Below are 15,718 nucleotides of genomic sequence, written 5' to 3' on the forward strand. Positions count from 1 at the left end.
CTATTTTTTACCTGCTGTGTGAATGTATAAGCTGCTGTACCGTACAGGCAAAGACTGAAAACATAATGAGATAACATGCTGCAAATGCTTTGTATACGATGTGACTTAACTCAACCCACGTCTCACGTGTGAGCAGCCCTTTCACTTTTGTTTTCAACAAAGCTTTTGTGTTTGTCTCGTCTGCTTTATAGGAATAGAAGCCCATCATTTATTGTTATGACATACCATGACAAAACACGTTTTTCCATTGAGCTTTTAGGATGACACTTCATAATACTTATCATAAGTGGATTGTGAATTATTTTATATATTTTTATTAGTGTTTAATAAGTACTAGAAAAGTTTGGATTATATTTACTTATTTGAGTCGTTTCCTTTAATTAAAAAATTTAATTCAGTGTAACTCTCGACCTGCCATACTAGTTACATACTTTTAATTCTTTCAGTTTTGGGGAAGAAATAAAGTAATATTTACTATGTTTTTATAAAGCATAGAAGATGTAGAAAGAGTAAAAAAGAAAAGCACACAAAGAGCAGTTAGTGTGATATAATTTATTTAATCTAGGACAAGTATTCAGGGCTAACCTTCATTGTTGTTGTTGAGTATTCAAAGTTAAATAGAAGATCTATATTAACCAACAGAAGACACAAATAAAAGGGAACACAGTAAGATAACAATATTTGAATACAAGTTTCTGTTTTGTTTTTTATCAAAAGTTAGTAAAAACTACTTTTTTCTAAGTTTGAGTTTAATAAAACCATGATTATCAGTCTATTATGCAAAATGCAATAAAAGCTGCTTCCCAGTGAGAACAGCATAAACAACATACAGCTGTCATTTCTCTTACAGAAAACCATCATATTTAATGATGAGATTTATCATTATTTTATGATTTATTTTGTATTATTATTTATTATATAGAAACTTTTAAAGTTTATTCTGTTGAGTTTTAGGAGGATTTTCATGTTTTCCTCTTATTTCCCCATTTTTCTTCGTCCTCTCTGTCTGATGGGATGATGGTTCTCTTGTAGAAGCGTCTCAAACTATTTACTACGTCCATCATTGCAGGAAAATCCTCAAAAAATGACGATGTCCGTATTAGTTCTTCCAAAGACTGAAGAAACTGTAGTTTTTCATCAAGTTCACTTGCTTGTTTCTTCTTGTATTCTGCCTGAAGAAGAAAACAACATTTATTTTTAGAAAAAGTCAAATTTACTTCTACAGTCAGACTGATTTGCAGTTGTCTTAGTGTGCACTGATATGACTCATACGCAGTTGTTTTTTCCTGCATGACCAAATTTGACTGATAACATGCAATCAACATCAACCCGACTGACCCATCGTCCTTCTGGCTGCTTTTGCTTTTTCTGATTTTCTAAGTTGTTCTGAGAAACTTCTCAGAATATTTTGAAATGTGCAAAAACAGGATGTGTCAGTTGCTTAAGCACTACATATTAACAACTCTACATAGAGAGAAAAACACCCAAACTTTGATATGCTTATAATGACTTAAATAGTGTCTGTAGTTTTACATTTGCAAATAAATGTTTCATAGAAGTACCTTCAGCAACAATTAATTCAGCAGTGACTTTGTTCTTACTTTCATCAGTGAATTTGTGACATAAACCAGGGACAGCAGAAAGATGAGGATTAAAATGTTGCTGTTTCTGACACCAGCCAGTCCTCTGCTTCTGAACGCTGCTGCTGCCATCACTGTGGAAATAAAAACAACATTTGAGCTTAAGAGAAAATGATGGAAGATAAAACAAATGAATAAATAAATAATCAAATCTATGTTTCCTCTTGTTATGTTAATAAAATATTTAAAAAAAAATCTTGGGTATAAACCATCCTACGGTGTAGTTTTGCTGATCTTACCTGCCTGGGGAAGAGACAAACAACTGTTTCACAGACTGAAAACACAAGGGAATCGCATGCTACAAATACTTAATGTTCTCCTGATGTGACTTCCCTCTGATCTGTGAGCTGCTCTTTCACTTTATTTCACAGTTGTGATATGATCTATGTGGCGGGGGTGTGGTCTCCGGCCTGCTGCAGCAGAGGGGTGTTACAGTGAGCTCTCAGGGAGGTGTGGCTGAGAGGGTGGGTGGGACTGCTTAAGGTGATCATCTTCTTCTCTGTATTTTTAAATAGTGATGACGGGGACAGAGATGGGAAGAACGTTCCGGCCGGAACGTCAGAACACAGTTGCTTTTATATACCAAGTTTATATGCTGCTTATTTAGCATTTAACCTTCTGTTAGTTTGAGCCAGCCCGCCGATATCATCCAATTAATAAGGTGGGCAGTTTTAGTGTCGGATGAGCGGCAAGCTTCTTCTTCTATACTCTGGGACAATTTGGCCTTAAGTGGTGTTCTGGCCGACACACCGGGGGGGCTGTAGTGCTAAAGAGTGAATCAGTGCCACAACCATGTGTATTCCTGATATCTCCACTCCAATGAGAGAATGAGAAAGAGGTGGAAACACACACAGCAAATCTGATTAATTAAATGGGGCAAGCAAACCTAAACATAGAACACTACCAAAATAAAACGGGACAGAAAAACTAAATGAAAAAAGTCCAAACTCAAAACACTGGGACAGCAACCCAGGTACCAAGACAGTTACAGAATTTCCATTTTTGGCAGTGAGCAAACACTGGACAACAATCAGCCAGCTGATTATAGGGAGTAAAGAAAATCCCTATAAACAGGAAGAAAAGAGGAAAATACAATTATTGATTACATTGCAAGTGATACAGCTTGGAGCATGAGAAACTGTTGTCTTTCTTGTTTCACTCTGACGTCCCATGAAAATGCTTTTTGATATGACATTTATAAGAACAAGGCTTTGTAAAGCTGATGTTTCATGGCCATCGTAACACCCAGTGACACGTTAGACATGCATTTCGGGCGTATGACAGATCCAAACTGTACAAACATGTGAGTCACATCAAATTCCAAGCAAGTCTTTGTACTTAATATTGAGAGCAAACGAATTTAATAAATATTGAGGTTTTGAGTTTCACACCATGCACAGTTAACTTTTTTTCTAATGAACAGTATACTGTTCATTAGATTTATAATATATTATAAACATGTACATTAAACATATTTAACAAACAAGATTTCTTGTTTTCTTTCTCATTATGTTTCTAAAACTAAGCTAAAAGTTCATTTATTCCTGTGTAAATAAATCTATAAAACGGTGACTGGAGGATGTAAATCTTTTCACAATACAAAGTGAGAAGTGAAACCTAGTTTTTTTTGCACTTTAAAGGTCTGTGAACTAAAATGTAAAATTTATACAAACTATAAAGTAAATTTTCAGTGTAATTCGATTTTAAATTCAGCTCCAGTTTTTGTTTCATAATTAATTCTAAATTCTAACATGTTACATTTCATCCTAACAGACCTACATAATTTGTCTCATTTTAAGGGGATTATTACTTTCTTTAATATTGTATTTTATATGCTGATTGTTTTTCTGTTTGTTTCACATCTGTTGTCAGTTTTTTATGTTACCACACCTGAAATTATTTCTTCTTCTCCACCCGTTTATTCAGCTCAAGATTTTCTTTCCACTTCTTGACTTCATCAACTTTCAAATATCAACTCCTTCATAGTTTTCTTAAATTAGAAATATTTCTCAGTCACCTTACAGTCATGGGATCTCAGGCAATGGGCACATTATATAAGTACTACTTCTATTCTCCTGAAAATATTCATGAAGACAAAAAAGATCTAGCTAATCTATTTGGATTTGTCTTTTTAAATTAAATATTTTTGTTCTAATAGTTTTGTGGATACAAAATAATATGGCAGGACTTGAAGGAAAGTAACACATTTACTCTCATTTGGGGCAACTGAGGATGGATCAGATGAGTTTGCCACCTACCTTGTGTCCTCATACCTGGTGGTAATGGACAGCATGTTGCCTTATCAGTACTGGGGTCTTTTGTTTGATGGTTCCACAGTGCCTCCCTCTGGCCGTGATGAAGTATCACACCCCTCTGCTCTTTTTATTACTGGGAATGTCTAGAAAGCACAAACCTTTAATAATCACAGCTGAGATCTTAAACTGTAGTTATCCTTCCTTCCTCTTTCTTCCTCTTAAGCACTTAAAGGTTGCTGGAGATGGCTTGAAGACTATCCCAGCTTTTACAATGTAAAACTCAGGGTACACACTTTACAGTTCACCACTCATGATTGTAATTCCAAAAAGAATCAACAATTAACCTAAAAAAAGCGAGCTGTTGGACTGTGAGAGGGAGCCGGAGCACCCTCAGAGAACACAACATCCAAACAGCAGCCAGCAGATTCACATGCACGACCTTCTTGCTGTGAGGTAACAGTACCAACCACTGCACCACCGTGCTGACCTTAGAGTGCAGTCGTATGGTGGAAAATGTTACTGTGGATGCTTTAGATTATATTACATACAGAAAAAAGTACTGATTTATTATTTTAGTGGGCAAAAGAGTCAAGATTGGACCTAAAGGATGTAAATGGAGAAGCACAGTGCATTTCTACTCAGTCTGAACACTTGACACAGCCTCATTCACACAGCTGCACACACATGATTAGGGGAAACTCAACGTTCAGTATCTTCTTTTTTCATCAAAAGACTTTCTCTGTATCTCTGCTCTGTTTGTTTTTGTCCTCCATTCATCCAGTTTCATGAGATAAATTTTTGGTACAAGGACTGGATTGAAAAACGACTGAAAAGAGAAACTTTGAAAGAGTTTTAGAAGCCTGGAGGAAAAGCAGTGCTTGTTTAATCAAATGTAATAATACACATTGTTTAAATGTCCCAAAGTAAAGAGATCTCTCTGTGAACCTTTAATTCATCACCCTCTTGTGGCAGCAGCTGGCTACTGTTATTTGCACATGTGCATTGTGGTTTTTTATTCCGTTATAATTTAATACAAAACCCTTTAATTAAATTAGTGAGTTGAGTAATATGTGAAATATTAGTGTTAGGTAAGTCCCAGAGTTCAGTTTATTGGACATTAGCTACATGAGCAGACTACCTCACTGACAGACCACAGTACGTCAGGCTGAAGGACATCACGTCTGACACTGTGGTCAGCAGCACAGGAGCACCACAGGGAACTGTGCTGTCCCCTCTTCTCTTCACCCTGTACACCTCTGACTTCTGCTATAACTCTGAATTATGCCACATTCAGAAGTTTGCAGATGACACAGCCATCATGGGGTGTATCTGGGATGACCAGGAAGAGGAGTACAGGAGCCTGGTGAGGAACTTTGTCACATGGAGTCACACAAACCACCTGCAACTCAACACCTCAAAGACTAAGGAACTGATTGTGGACTTCGGGAGGTCCAGAGAAGGTCCACTGCCGGTTCAGATAGAGGGGGAGGAGGTGGAGGTGGTCAACAAGTACAAGTACCTCGGGCTGTGGGTGGACAATAAACTGGACTGGTCATGCAACACAGAGCACCTGTATAAAAAAGCCCAAAGCCGACTGTACTTCCTCAGGAGGCTGAGGTCTTTTAACATCTGCAGGAAGCTCCTGAGGATGTTTTACCAGTCAGTGGTTGCTGGAGTACTTTTCTATGCTGTGGTGTGCTGGGGGAGCAGCACAGCAAAGGAGGACTCATCCAGGCTGGAAAAACTGATCAGGAAGGCTAGCTCTGTGGTCAGCATGAAGCTGGACACTCTGGTGACAGTGGCAGAGAAAAGGACACTAAAAAAACTGCTGGACATTATGAACAATGCTAGGCATCCTCTGCACACGGCCATTAACAACCAGAAGAGTCTGTTCAGTGACAGGTTGCTTCTCCCAAAGACAAGAACCAACAGACTTAAAAACTCCTTTGTCCCACACGCCATCAAACTGTTTAACTCCTCTCTGGAGGGGAGAGGGAGGGGAAACAGGAGGACAAAGGAGGGGGGAACAACTAAGCTGTAGTGCCTCTTCACTTCACTGTGCAATACCTTTTGTGCAATACTTTTGTTAATAGTCAACGGTGCAATAGACCTCAATGCTTGAAATGTGCAATTCACTTGTATTTTTATTTTTATTCCTATTTATTCTATTTATCCCCTTCGTATATCTTATTTATATATGTCTCTGTATTTATATATATGTGTGTGTGTGTGTGTGTATGTATATATATATAATATTCTGTAACTGTAACTTCTGTCGGTGCTGTGCTTTTGGAAACCGAATTTCCCAGAGGAACCCACCCGAGGGATTAATAAAGTTTTATCTTATCTTTAATGAGAAGATATGAGATCCAAATATATGCTTATGTCAACACATGTTCATTTGATAAAGTTTACTGAACAAATTTGAATCATCACAACAACCAAAATGTTAGCAACACATCATAAACTTTATTATTATAACTATGGAAACCATGTTCATGTTTGCAACCTGCCAACTCAAATACATTCTGTAGGTGTCACATTCTGAGGACTGTAAGTTCAAACACTTTCAGACGTTTGCAGAGAGAAGTGTTTTGTAAAAACTTACAAGTCAGAGGGATTATTTGCTCAAACAGCAACCAGTGCAAACGTGTTTTGCTGGACTCTAAGAAGGAGAAAGGTACAGCCTGATATGTCAAGTTTTTTAAAAAACAATGTGATTTTGTGCAACACAGTTCTTATTTAATCACATGCTGTTTGATTTATTTGAATCAGAAAACAAAGGAGGATACTGTGGGTGTTGAAGAGGAGAAGGCCCCTCTGAAAAAGTAAGATAATGATTTGTAAATGTGTATTTTTGCTCAATATGTGAAGGTTCAGGTGAATAAACAAGTTTTTGTTAGCTTGCTGTTGTTTTTGTGTGTGTGTGGAGGGGGGGTGTCATGTAGGGGTGAGAAGCAAGAACTTTTAGTTCGTTCGCAGCATTTATGTTCGCAGCATTGAAACGTTCGAGAGAGAAACCTTTCAAAACAATTGGATCCTTTTCAGATCGACTTTTTACACTTTTCAACATGTCTCTGAAAAAACACACAAGACAAGAAAAAGTACAGCCCAGCTCTTCTCTTCTGGCTCAAGAAGACAACATTCAAGTTCAGAAGATGTGCTTGGAAGAAATGCATGAGGAAAATCTCATGAACAAGCACAACAAGCAACACAAGACCCAGCCAGAGTACATCTATTACATCTGGGAGAGTTTTTTTAAACAACGAAAGGAGATTACCTTCCTCAGAGAAGAAATTGAGAGAAAGACTGCTGAAGTAGATAAATTGTTCAGCCAGCTTCTTGAAAAGGAAGATATTCAGAAGGAGAAAGAAAACTCCTAGACGTGCGTGGAAGGAACTTTGAGCTCAAAGCAAAGCTTGATAAAGCAATAGAAAAACTCAAAGAAATCCTCCAGCAGAAGAAAAATGAGAAAGACAAGGACAAAAAGGATCAGGAGCTGCAATTAAAGCTTGATGAAGCTCTGCTAAAAAATACAGAAATCCTCCAAGAGAAGAAACGGCAGGACATAGAACTCCAAAACTTGGGGATAAAATACAAAGCATTGCTTCAAGAGAAAAAGCAACAACCGATCAAACAGAAAGAAAGCAAGCTTGAAAGCGAGCTGAAAACAAAGCTTGATAAAGCACTGCAAAGAAATGACCTGATTCTTCAAGAAAAAGAACAACTGGAAATAAACCAGAGAGAAAGGCGGTGCCAACTCCAAAGCATGGAGAAAAAATGCAGAGTCCTTGAAGTAAAACTTGATAAAACTGCAGTGCACAAGCAGAAATATCAAGAGCTGCTTCAAGAGAAAGAACAACAGGACATAAAGCAGAAAGAAGACAAACGTTTACTCCTGGACTTTGAGAGAGAAAACCAAAAGCTCCAAGAACTTTACGAGAAAATGAACTACAAAGCAACTGAGATGGAAGGAGAGAAGGAGAAACTGCAAAAACAGTGCTCAGCAATGCAGAGTCAGCTCAATGACATGCTGACAAAAAACATCGAACTCGAGAAACTTTCAAACACCTTGAAGCGCAAAAACACTGAGGTGCAGCTGCTAAAGCAGCAGCTCGAGAAAACAAATGAAGACCTGCAGTGCAAACTTCAAGAAACCGAGAGGAAAAGTCAGCAGTTAGAAGACACTCACAACAAATTACAAGAGCGTTATACAGAGATGCAGGAGGCAAAGGTAATGCAGGAGGCAACATCTAATGAGTTGAAAGGAAGGCTTGAAGACAAACAAGCCGAATTAGAAGAAGTGGAGAAAACATGCAGGAGACTTGAAAAGGAGAATACCGAAACAATCGATCAGCTGAGAACCCTGATCCTAGAGAAAAAGGTTCTCGTGGAAAAGCTCCTGTAAAAGAAGAAGAAACGGTTCCGCTTCTTCTGGAGGAAGGACACTCCTGCTTTTTCTTCTCTTTCTACTTTTTCCACTGCTGATGTCACCTCGTCTTCCTCCACCTCTGTTCCATCGTAATTTTGACCTCCCCTCTCCCTCTCTCCTGACACCTTGACACCTCTCCCTCCCCTAGCTCCCTTGAACTCCGAACACCTGTCCCATCTCCCTCCCCCCTCTCCCTCTCTTTTCACCCTCACCCCCCAACCAGTCCCGACAGTTGACTGCCCCCTCTAGAGCTTGGTTCTGTCATAGGTTTCTTCCTTTACAGGGAGTTTTTCCTATCCACTGTCGCACCTAGTGCTTGCTCAGAGGGGATTGTTGGGGTTTTCTCTCCTCTATCTCTTTCCTCCTTTCTATCCCTTTCTTTTACCCTCTACTTTACACCCACCCTCCCACCCTTCTATTTCCTCAATAATTTAATAATAAACACAATTGGCTGCATTTTAAATGTGTCTGATCAATGTCTTCATTCAAGAATGAATTGTCTTTGTCACAGAGTCATGTGTATTTTGTGTTTTCCCCGGGCTGGTGATCCTCGCGGTCGTTCAGCCCAGGAGTCCAGATCATTCGTGTTTTAATCACATTTAGTGTTACATTTTAGATCATCACAACAGGATATCCACAATTTAGGATTCAGGCATTTGTTTTAGTTTGATATCGTAATCATTCTATGATTGAGTAGTTTACAGAACCAGCAGTTAGCAGCAATAAATTCAAATCAATGACATTTGCAAGCATTCCTTTATACACATCATTTCAGTCAGGTTGAGGTCTGGACGTCCATGCTGTAGATTTGCTGCTGAGCTTGGGGTCATTATCCTGTTGCATGGCCTAATTTAGAAGAAGCTTTATCTGTCAGACAGCCAGCCTCACATTTGACTCTAAAAATCTTTGGCATACAGAGGAGTTCGTTGACTGCAAGGTGCTTTATTGCTTGTGTCTGCAGAAGAAGCTCAAATCACCACACTTGAACCAGCATATTTGACAGTGGGTTTGAGGTGTTTAAGTGTCTGAAATATCATTCCACTTGTAGAGGGTGGAGAGGCCAGCTTTTGAGCTGTCAGCAATCACAAAGAACCAATCAGAGCCAATCTGGAAGGCCTCAATATCATTGGGCTTAGAGATCTTGGACACCTCGATATCCTGGAACTTATTGAACCTGCTTTGGTCGTCATCAAACTTATAAATGTGGGAACCACCAAACAGCTGAGCCACAATGACAAACACCTCATTTTCGATGATAACAGATTTGCACCCCTCAATGGACTGACCTAAAGGGCAGAGAAACACATGAATCGCGTGAGAATGAAACTGGAAGCATTCTGGGAGTGTTTGTTAGCCTAATGTGTGATTTAGACTTCCTAACAGAGATTGAAGCGTTACTGATAATTTGTAAGAATTTAAAAAAAAGTGATGTAATGTGACAACCTCATTGGTTTACAGAATGATGACAACACACACTTTTAGGAGCTTACCTCCAATTCTTCCTTTTATCTTTTGACCCTTAAACCCATAAATAGGGGTGAAAATCAACGTCCTTTTGTCTGTTATTCGCAGCATTTATGTTCGCAGCCTTCGACTGTTCGTGGCACAGATTTAGAGTATTACCGGTGAAAAACAATGACTTTTAGTCCATTACTGGCAGCATTTCTGTTTGCAGCCCTCAACTGTTCGCCAGAGAAGCATTTGGAAACATTTGGATCCTGACTCAAGACTCCAACATGTCTCAAGGTGAAGAACCAAAAAGTCAAGAAGTTGACCCCGGTGCTCTTCCCTGGGATGAACCAGAAGACCCTTACCTCTCCTCTCTTCCTTGGGATGAACAAGTAGAATTAGAGAAGCGCTTGGCAGAAATGGAGAATGAAAATCTTCTTAACAGAGAGAAGATTGCGTCATTGATGGAGGAAAATGAGAGACAGAGTGCTCAATAAAAAAAAATGTCCTACCAGCTTCAAGAAAAGGAGAGTATTATTGATGAAAAACAATGGGATATCAAAGACATGGAGAAAAAGAACCAAGAGCTCCAAGGAAAGCTGGATCAAGCTCTAGAAAAAATTAAAGAAATCCTCCAAGAGAAGAAACAACAGAACATGAGACAGAGACAGATGCACGATCAACTCGAAAAGATGGAGACAAAATAATATACAGAGTGGTGACATAGTGGTGAAAGCAAGGGATGATAAAAATCAGGAAACAAATGAAGAGGTTCTTCAAGAGAAAAGGCAACAGCAGATCAAACAAAAGCGAATGGGCCGCAAGCTTAAGAACATTAAGAAACAAAATGACGAGTTGCAAGTAAAGCTTGATGAAGCTCTGCAAATAAATGAAGCAATCCTCGAAGAGAAAAACCAACAGGACATAAAGCAGCGAGACATGGAGAGGCAACTCCAACACATGGAGGGAAAAGACAGGATGCTGCAGGCAAGGCTTGAAGAAACAATGCACAAATATGACGAGTTCCTTCTAGACAAAAAGCAACAGGAGATGAAACAGAAAGAATTAGCTACGTCCACACGTACCCGGGTACGTGTGGACGTAGCTAATTTCTTCAAGCCGAATTAGAAGAAGTGGAAAGAACATGCAACAAACTTGAGAAGCAAAATACAGAAACAGTGGACGAGTTGAGATCCCTCATACTAGAGAAAAAAGTTCTTGTGGAAAATCAACTCAAAAAGAAGAAAAAATGCTTCCGCCTCTTCCTCCGGAGGGCCACTCCTGCCTCATCATCCTCCACCTCTGTTCCAGCTTAGTTTTCCCTTCTCCTCTCCCTCCCCTCTCTCCCCAATAATTTAATAATAAACACAATTGGCTCCATTTTACACCTGTCAGATCAATGTCTTCATTCAAGAAGGAATTGTCGTTGGTCCCAGGTCTGAGGGAGGGGCGGTAGTTACAGTCGCAGTAGCACAGGAACAGAGCAGGAGGAAAAGAGAGAGAGAGAGCCAGTGACAACAACGTCACATTAGAAAGGTATAGTAATCATCCACAACTATTTTCAGTTGCGGATGATAAAGGATACAGAAAGTTTATTCATGCATGCCCATATGACAGAGGCTACGTCCACACGTTCCCGGGTATTTTTGAAAACTGAGATTTTTCTATGTGTTTGTACCTTTCGTCCACACGTAAACGCGAAAACTGAGATTTTTAAAAACGCCTGCCAGGGTGGATATTTTCGAAAACTCTGTTTTTGCTTTGGCATGTTCCTAGCAGCGTTTTCCTTGATTTCTGCGTTTACGTGTGGACGGGATTATTTTTTAAAACGAAAACGGAAAATCTCAGTTTTCAAAAATACCCGTGTACGTGTGGACGAAGCCTTAGATTGCAAGATTCAGAACATTGAGAAAAACAATGAAGGCTTGCAAGTAAAGCTTGATGAAGCTTTGCAAAAAAATACAGAAATCCTTGAAGTGAAAGAACAACTGGTCATAAACCAGGGAGACATGCAGTGCCAACTCCAAGGCATGGAAGGAAAATACAGAACACTGCAGGCAATGCATTATGAAACACAGAACAAATATCAAGAGCTGCATCAAGAGAAAGAACAACAGTACATAAAGCAGAACGAAGAAAAACTTCTTCTTGTCCAGGACTTTGAGAAGACAAACCAAAAACTGCAAGAACTTCACAACAAAATTAAGTACACAACAGCTGAAGTGGAAGGAGAAAAGGAGAAAGTGCAAAAACAGGAGGCAGCAGCTAAAGAACTAAAAGAAAGGCTCGAAGAAGAACAAGCCAAATTAGAAGAAGTGGAAAGAACATGCAACAAACTTGAGAAGCAAAATACAGAAACAGTGGACGAGTTGAGATCCCTCATACTAGAGAAAAAGTTCTTGTGGAAAAGCAACTCAAAAAGAAGAAAAAATGCTTCCGCCTCTTCCTCCGGAGGGCCACTCCTGCCTCATCATCCTCCACCTCTGTTCCAGCTTAGTTTTCCCTTCCCCGCTCCCTCCCCAATAATTTAATAATAAACACAATTGGCTCCATTTTACACCTGTCAGATCAATGTCTTCATTCAAGAAGGAATTGTCTCTGGTCCTAGGTCGGGGGGTAGTTACAGTCGCAGGAGGAAGGAGAGCCAGTGACAACAACGTCACATTAGAAAGGTATAGTAATCATCCACAACTATTTTCAGTTGCGGATGAAAAAGAATACAGAAAGTTTATTCATGCAGGCCCATATGACAGAGGCTACGTCCACACGTACCCGGGTATTTTTAAAAACGGAGATTTTTCTATGTGTTTGCACTTTTCGTCCACACGTAAACTGCGTTTTCGGTCACTGAAAATAGAGATTTCTAAAGACGCCTGCCAGGGTGGATATTTTCAAAAACTCTGTTTTTGCATTTCTGTGTGGATGAGGAAAACTGAGAAAACGCAGCGTCAAAGGTGTGCGCCTTTTTGACGTCACACTGTGCGCCACGTTATTGTTTCGGTAAAATGAATTTCTACAATACTGTTACTGTTAATTGTACTCTCTGCAGTGTTTAAATGATTACATATACACACACAGTTACCGTCCCTCCACACGTACAACTTGGTTCTGCTTCTATGCCTCATCTTTGTTTACTATTTCCCGCCGAGGCTTCTAGACTTCTGATTGGCCAACATTTCTACACGGTTAGTACTATATCGCCACCTGTTGCTTTGGCATGTTCCTAGTGTTTTCCTTCATTTCTGCGTTTACATGTGGATGGGATTATTTTTTTAGAACGAAAACAGAAAATCTCCGTTTTCAAAAATACCCGTGTACGTGTGGACATAGCCAGAGAATATGAATGTTCTTTTTGTTTTCATATTTTAATTTATATTTAATTGTGTTGTGGTTTGCAGTGTTTTGTGTTATTTCACTTTAAATTAGTTGAAAAGGAAGAAGCTGAAAATTTAAATAGTTAAAAGTTGAACTGTGAATAGTTGGCTTTTGTATTATATGATTTATTTATTGCATTTCATGTGGAGTGAATAAATAAAAGTATATTTACGGTGGCCCCTAGAGACAAAGCACGTACAAACTCCAAAACACGTATAAAAGACAACAGAAGTGCTCCAGGATGCTAGGCGCAGTGTTGAGCTTTTGTTACCTAGTGGCAACACAAGCCAGCAAGTACCATGACTGGATTTGGTGTGTGGTAGTAACAGGTAAATGAACTTTTTTTTTTTTTTTTTAATTATTTGAATATATATGAGTGCTTGTGTATAAATACACAAACCATACACATATGCTTTCAATTGTGTAATTTAAGTGATCAAGGTAGCTCTGTTTTGAAGTTCAGTTAATGTTAGAAATTTGTTTTGGAGTTTGTATGTGCTTTTTGGAGTTTGTATGTGTTTTGTCTCTAGGGGCCACCACAGTTATTTATATATAAAAATATATAAGTAAAACCACTTTTTTTAACATTAGTAATTCCTTTTGTGCATAATTTTATATTATTATTAATAATAAATTAATTCAAGCAACAAAACGACCTGAAGAGCCGGTTCAGAGCCGAAAGCGCCGGCTCTTTTTAGTGAGCCGAGCCGAAAGAGCCGGTTCTCTAAAAAGAGCAGGAAATCCCATCACTAGTTTTTACGTGTTTTGTTGTTTGTACGTGTTTTGAAGTTTGTACGCGCTTTGTCTCTAGGGGCCACCGTAAATATACTTTTATTTATTCACTCCACATAAAATGTAATAAATAAATCATGTAATAAATAAATCATATAATACAAAAACCAACTATTCACAGTTCAACTTTTAACTATTTAAATTTTCAGCTTCTTCCTTTTCAACAAATTTAAAACGAAACAACACAAAACGCTTCAAACCACAACACAATTAAATATAAATTAAAATATGAAAACAAAAAGAAGATGCATATTCTCTGGAGAGTGCTTTGGAGCGTTTTCCTTATAAAAGGGCAGTTTTTACCGTTTCTTCCCGCAGTAAATATAAACAACGATAGTATTCAGAAAGAAAACCAAACATTGCAAATATTTTTATCATAACTCTGGTTTTACGTGGCCTATCAAGACAATTTAAAAACTGGTATAAAGTCCACACTTTTTCCGCCAATTGTTCCGTCTGTCCTGCTCACATCTCCAATGGTTGTACACGTTGTCATTAACGTGGCTTCACTCCACATCAGCCACGCCGCTTTGCTAGCTAAAACACCGGTGTCGGCACATAAGGACGCTGTCATAGCCTGTCGTTGATTAGCTGCGTATATACAAATGTGAATCGCATCATTGGCTGGACCAGGGCCGTTGCTAGCCATTTGGGTGCCCTAAGCACAAATGCTTTATGGTGCCCCCCCCCCCCCGCCACTGAAAAAAAAAAAAAAAACATTAATACTTTTGAATTTCTCAGTGGAATTTGTTTAATTAAATAACAACAAACATGACAGTTAAACAAATAAATAAGGTTAAAGGAGGTTAAAAATACTGTTACAAATAAATACTGAAACAAAAATTGAACATTGGAACAAGAACAAAGAGCCTGGCAATAATGTGTAATTTTTTTTATAAAAAAATAATATATATAATATAATAGTATTATTATTAATATATTTACAAATAGTTTCACAATACAATTTAAATAAGAAACTTAAATAAGAAAAATAAGAATTTGAACACAAAAGCCACATTCCTTAAGTAACTATGTTAAACATTTTTACAATTCGTTGTCAGAGTATGCCCTAGACTCTAGGGCATACTCTGACAACCAGAAAATGCAGGCGTGGTGTGCCTCTCTAGGGCCTAGAGAGGCACACGCCTGCATTTTCTGGTTGCAAAATCAGCTATAAGGTCATCATATGATAGCTTCTGAGCCACGTCACCATTGATGCTGATAACAGCCAGACCACTTAAACGTTCCTGCCCCATTGATGAACGCAGGTACGTTTTAATGAGTTTGAGCTTTGAAAAGCTTCGCTCAGCAGAGGCAACTGTGACAGGCAGGGTCAGTGCAATACGCAGAGCAATCCACAGATTGGGATATACCTCTTGAAGCTGATTGTCATGTAAAAATGACAGCATTTCCAAAGCAGACGTCTGTGGTGGCAGCTGAGGAAGGTTGATGATTTCCTGCATCATCTCAGGTCCATCAATGTCAGCTACTCCCTTATCTGTCAGTGTCTTCTGTACTTCAGTGCAGTGTTTTTTTAAATCCTCCTTGGACATCCCATTCACTTTGCTGAAATCAAGCAGCACTCCATATTTCTCCTTCACTTGATTCATGGTCTCAAACCTCTCCTGTAGGGAGATTAAAGCAGAGTCCACAACACAATTGAAAAATGTGACCTCAAGCTTTTTAAGGGCATCATGGAGGGGCTCATCAACAGCTTCATATGCAAACTGCCTTTTTGTGCTCCTGAGCCTTTTCTCCTTCAACTGTGGTTCTAT

General features: G+C 38.8%; 1 long non-coding RNA gene and 2 pseudogenes across 1 annotated transcript; 2 read left to right on the top strand and 1 right to left on the bottom strand.

Annotated features, from left to right (window-relative positions):
* Window positions 1-546: 546 nt before the first annotated feature.
* LOC147335893 (uncharacterized) lies at window positions 547-2,102 on the bottom strand. The gene is made up of 3 exons (XR_015128615.1): window positions 1,880-2,102; window positions 1,602-1,714; window positions 547-1,172 (listed from the first exon to the last, which is right to left on the bottom strand). It is a non-coding gene; the product is annotated as an uncharacterized LOC147335893 (long non-coding RNA).
* Window positions 2,103-6,882: 4,780 nt separating this feature from the next.
* Window positions 6,883-8,420, top strand: LOC147335894 (uncharacterized; annotated as a pseudogene).
* A 1,643-nt stretch (window positions 8,421-10,063) lies between these two features.
* On the top strand, window positions 10,064-12,273 carry LOC147335895 (uncharacterized; annotated as a pseudogene).
* Window positions 12,274-15,718: the final 3,445 nt, after the last annotated feature.

The sequence above is a fragment of the Aulonocara sp. 'chitande type north' Nkhata Bay genome, linkage group LG3 (genome assembly GCF_057382095.1).
Source record: "Aulonocara sp. 'chitande type north' Nkhata Bay isolate Kocher_YH1m ecotype deep benthic linkage group LG3, A_spYH_male_GT1.1, whole genome shotgun sequence".
In the NCBI taxonomy this organism is placed as follows: Eukaryota; Metazoa; Chordata; class Actinopteri; order Cichliformes; family Cichlidae; genus Aulonocara; species Aulonocara sp. 'chitande type north' Nkhata Bay.